Here is a 5,756-nt window from a genome sequence, read left to right as displayed (position 1 = left end):
ATTTATTGAAATCTATTTACCATCACTGAATTGCTTTTGCATCTTGTCAAAAATCAGTTGGTCATATTTGTGTGAGTTTATTTTTGAGTTCTCTTGATTATTATCATTATATAATACATCTTGAAATCCAGTAGACCAATTTCTACTACTTAATTTTCGTTTTTCAAAATTTTTAATCTATTCTACTTCCTTTGCTTTCTCATATAAAATTTAGAATACTTTTATCTATATCTACAAAATTCTTCTGGGATTTTACTGGAAATTGAGTTAATCCTGCCTATCAGTTTAGGGATAACCAACATTTTCACTATGTTGTCCTCCAGTCCATGAACATGATATGGCCCTTTTATGTCTTTATTTAGATCTTTGATGTCTTTCATCATCGTTCTATAGTTTTCACAATAAAGTCCTGTATGTGTCATATTAGATTTATACCTAAATATTTCTTTTTGAGCAGTTATAAATGGCGTGTCATTTTTAATTTCAGTGTGCATGTGTTCATCTGTAGTATATAGAAATATGATGCATGTTATTTTGCCTCTTCCATCCTATAACCTTGTTGAACTTACTACTTCTAGGACTTTTTTTTGTAGATTCCTTAAAATTTTCTGCATAGTCAATCACATTATCTGCATATAGAAATAATTTTATTTCTTCTTTACTGATCCATATACCTTTTATTTCTTGCATTATTAATGGAATAGAACTTCCAGTACTATGTTGAATAAGAATATTGAGAGTGGGCATCCTTACCTTATTCCTAGTTTTAGGAAGAAAGTATCCAGTCTTTCACCATTAAGTATAATTACAATAACCTTATTTTGGTAGATGTTCTTTATCATGTTGAAAAAGTTCCCCTTTATTTATGTTTTTAGGCCTTTTTTTAACCATCGAAAGACGTTAAATACTCTCAAATACTGTTTCTGCAGCAACTGATATAATCATGTGATTTTTAATTTCAGCCTGTTAATATGATATATTAAACTGGTTTTTGGATATTGAACCAGGCTTGCATCCCTGGAATAATCCCCATTTGGTCATGATGTGTAATCGTTTTTATGTTGCTGAATTCTATTTGCCAGTTTTTAAGGGATTTTTGTATCTATCATGGGAGACATTGTTCTGTAATTTTATTTTTTTTTCACTGTTTTGTCTTGTTTGGGTATCAAGTAACAGTAACTTCATAAAATTAATGGGGATATATTTTCTCCTTTTGCATATTCTGGAAGAGATTGTACAGAATTTGTGTTAATTCTTCTTTAAACATTTGGTGGAATTCTGTGATGAAAACATCTGGGACTGGAGATTTCTTTGGGGAGAGTTTTAAACATTTCTAATTTAATGTCCTTAAAGTTATAGGGCTATTTACATGGCCTATCTCATATTGAGTGAGTTATGATAATTTTTTTTTCAAAGTATCAGTCCATTTCACTTCAGTTGTCAAATTTATATATGTAGAGTTGTTCATAGTATTCCCTTATTATCCCTTCAGGGTCTTCCCTGAAGTCGTCAGAGATATGCCATTTTATTCCAGATATTGATTATATGTGCCTTCTCTCTGTTTTTCTTTGTAAGTCATGATAGAGGCTTGTCAATTTTATTGATTCCTTTAAAGAAACAGCTTTTTGTTTCATTGATTTTTTCTATTGCTTTTCTGTTTTTGTTTTTATTGATTTCTGCTCTTATGTTTACCAGTTCATTTCTTTGTCTTGTTTTGGGTTTATTCTGCTCCTCTTTTTTTAAGTTTGGTCATGGTAGCTTACATTATGTATTTGAGACTTTTCCTCTTTCTAATGTATGCATTAAATTTCCCTCAGCACTTCTTTAGCTATGTCCTGCAAAATTTGACATGTATTTTCATCTTCATGTAGTTCAACGTATTCCTGTTGCCCCTTGAGACTTTCTCTTTGACCCATGGATGCTTTAGAAGGGCTCTTTCATCTCCAACTTTAGCAGAAACGTTATTTCCAAAATAACAGAAAGTTTTCCTTTCTGTTATTTATTTTTGATTTTATTCCATTATGTTCAGAGAACACACTATATGATTTAATTATTTTAAATTTGCTGAGGTTTGTTTTATGACCTAGGATATGAGCTATATTGGCATATGATCCACATGCACTTGAAAGGAATGTATTTTCAGCTGGATTTGGGTGACGTGTTCTTCAAATGTTGACTAGATTCTGTTAGTTGATTGTATTGTTCAGTTCTTTTTTTTTTTTTTTTTTTTGAGACCGAGTCTCACTCTGTCGCCAGGCTGAAGTACAATGGTGCGACCTCAGTGCTCACTGCAACCTCTGCCTCCCAGGCTCAAGTGATCCTCCTGCCTCAGCCTCCCGAGTAGCTGGGACCACAGATACACATTACTGTGCCCAGCTAATTTTTTGTATTTGGGGCTTCACCATGTTGGCCAGGCTGGTCTCAAACTCCTGACCTCATGATCCGCCCACCTTGGCCTCCCAAAGTGCTGGGATTACAGGTGTGAGCCACTGTGCCTGGCCTTTTTAAGTTATTTTACATCCTTGCTGATTTCCTGTCTGGCAGTTATATCAATTGTTGAAATAAAGATATTGAAGCCTCCAACTGTAATTATGGATTTGTCTATTTCTCTGTTTAGTTCTATCAGTTTTTGTTTCACATTTTTCAGCTCTGTTGTTTGTTGCATACACATTTAGGATGCTATGTCTTCTTGGTGGATTGACTCTTTTGTTATTATCAATATTCTCTGTCTCTGGTAATTTTCTTTCCTCTGAAGAGTACTGTATTTAACATTAATATAGTCAATCCTTCTTTTCTTTATTTAATATTTACATAATTTTGTTCCATCCTTTTAGGTTCACCCTATATCACTTTATTTGAAGTAAATTTCTTCTAGACAGCATATAGTTGGGTCATGTTTTTAATTCACTCTGGCAATCTCTGCCTTTTAATTAGTATATTTAGAAAACTTACATTTAATGTAATTATTGATGTTTTAAGGTTTATGTCTGCCATTTTATTTTTTCTCCTCTCTGTTTTTTCCCCTCCCTTCTTCTGGCTTACTTGAACATTCTTTAGAATTCTATTTTGATTTATCTATAGTATTTTTAGTACATCTCTTTATATAGCTTTTATGGTGGTTGCTCTAAGTGTTACATTATATACACATAACCCATTATAGTCTACTAGTATCATCATTTTAATAGTTCAAATAAGGGATATAAACTTTACCTTCCTCTAGATTTATTTATTTATTTATTTATTTATTTTTTGAGATGCAGTTTTGCTCTTGTCACCCAGGCTGGAGTGCAATGGCACCATCTCAGCTCACTACAACCTCTGCCTCCCAGGTTCAAGCGATTCTCCTGCCTCAGCCTCCTGAACAGCTGGGATTACAGGCATGTGCCACCACACCTGGCTAATTTTTGTATTATTAGTAGAGACGGGGTTTCACCATGTTGGCCAGGCTGGTCTTGAACTCCTGACCTCAAGTGATCTGCCCACCTTGGCTTCCTAAAGTGCTGGAATTACAGGTGTGAACCACTGTGTCTGGCCTAGATTTCTTTACCTCCCACATTTACAATATGATCATCTTAAATATTCATACATGAACCATATTATACAGTGTTATTATTTTTGCTTCAACCATAGAATATAATTTGGAAACCTCAAGATGAGAAGGAAAACCTATTATATTTACCCATATTTTTGCTTATAGTGTTCTTCCTTCCTTCCTGATATTCCAAGTTTCCTTCTTTTGTTGTTTCCTTTCTATTTAAAAAACTTTCTTTAGCCATTTTTTATGGTAGGTTTGCTAGTGACAAATTCTCTTAATTTTCATTCATCTGAGAATATCTTGATTTTCATTTCACTCCTAAAAGATAGTTTTGCAAGATGCTGGGTGGATGGTTCTTTTCTTTCAGCACTTGAAAAATGTTGTACCACTTCCTTCTGGTTCCCCTGATTTCTGACAAGAAATCTGCTGTCATTCTAATTGCTTTCTCCTTTAGGTAAAATGTCCATTTTCTCTGACTGCCTTCAAGATTTTTTCATTGTCTTTAGTTTTCGGAAGCTTAATTATAATTGTGAGTTGCTGTGAATTTCTTCGGATATATTCTGTTTGGGATTCACTCAGCTTCTTGAATCTGTAGGATTATATCTCTTGCCAAATTTAGAAAGTTTTCAGCCATTATTTTTTCAAGTACATTTTTAGCTCTGCCCTCATCTTCTCTCCTTCTAGGGTTCTGATGACACAAATGTTAGAGCTCTTGTTTTAGTCCCACAGGCCTCTAAGACTATTTTTCTTCCAGCCTATTTTTCTCTCAGTTTTTCAAACAGTAATTTCTGTTGTTCTTTCTTCTACTTCACTGATTATTTCTTCTGTCTCCTTCATTCTGTTGTTCACTAAGTTTCTTGTTTTCATTCTGTATTTTTCACTTGATTTAGTTCTTCTTTATATGCTTCTATTTCTTCTATTTCTTTTCTGCGACTTTCTGTTTCTTTGCTGAGGTTTTCAATTTTTTCATTTGTTTCAAGTGTGTTTATGATTGCTATTGTTGCTTTTATCATGGCTGCTTAAAATCTGCCAGATAATTCTAACATCACTGTCATCTCAATGTTGGTTTCTATGACTTGCCTTTTTCATTCAGTTTGAGATCTTTCTGGTTCTTGGTTGATGAGTGGTCCTGGATATGTTCATTTTATGAGACTCTGCATCTTATCTAAAATTGATTCTACTCACTTTTTCTGATACAGTTATGATAAGTGAAAGAGAGGAATGCTGCCTATTCTTCCTAGGTAGGGGTAGAAGTCCTGGTTCCCCACTTAGCTAACAAATAGTTGAGTATGGAGGGGATCATGATTGCTGCTGGGCAGGGTGGAAATTCTAGCTCCTCTCATGGCCATTAGACATGGTGGTAGAGATGGCCCATTGCTGCTGAGTGATGGTGAAAGTCCTTACTATTCACTAGGCCTCCTCTGATACCATCCCAGCAAAGAGGGGGAGAGGTAGCTCATTACTGCCGGGTGGGGATAGAAGTATTTAATCAAGGTCACAAAGTTAGTGAGTCATGAAGTTGGAATTCAGTCCCAGGCATCTTAGTCACCAAAGCCCAAGGTATTAACTACACCATCATAATGCTGTGAGCTGTGATTATAACTACATACAAATATTTGTATATATATCCAAAGACTAGAGAGTTATAGAGAGATGAGAAGAGTATTTCAACTAGAGTGATGAAATATGACCACTTTTTTTTTTTTTTTGAGACAGAGTTTCAGTCTGTCATCAGGCTGGAGTGCAGTGGCGCAATCTCAGCTCACTGCAACCTCTGCCTGCCAGGTTCAAGCAATTCTCCTGCCTCAGCCTCCCGAGTAGCTGGGACTACAGGCGCATGCCACCATGCCCAGCTAATTTTTGTATTTTTAGTTGAGACGGGGTTTCACCATGTTGGCCAGGATGGTCTCAATCTCCAGACCTCATGATCCACCTGCCTTGGCCTCCCAAAGTGCTAGGATTACAGGCATGAGCCACCATGCCTGGCCATGACCACCTTTTTTATTATAAAAATATTTTAAGTACTTCTGCTTCCGAGAAGATGAAGTAGAGTTACTTTTCTCTATTTATTCTCCTAGGTACAACTAAAAATCCTGGATATTATATATGAAACAAACATTTTTGGGCCGGGCGCGGTGGCTCAAGCCTGTAATCCCAGCACTTTGGGAGGCGGAGATGGGCGGATCACGAGGTCAGGAGATCGAGACCATCCTGGCTAACA

This window comes from Colobus angolensis, unplaced genomic scaffold (genome assembly GCF_000951035.1).
Source record: "Colobus angolensis palliatus isolate OR3802 unplaced genomic scaffold, Cang.pa_1.0 Scaffold24, whole genome shotgun sequence".
NCBI classification, from domain to species: Eukaryota; Metazoa; Chordata; class Mammalia; order Primates; family Cercopithecidae; genus Colobus; species Colobus angolensis.
This window is presented reverse-complemented; position numbering follows the sequence as displayed.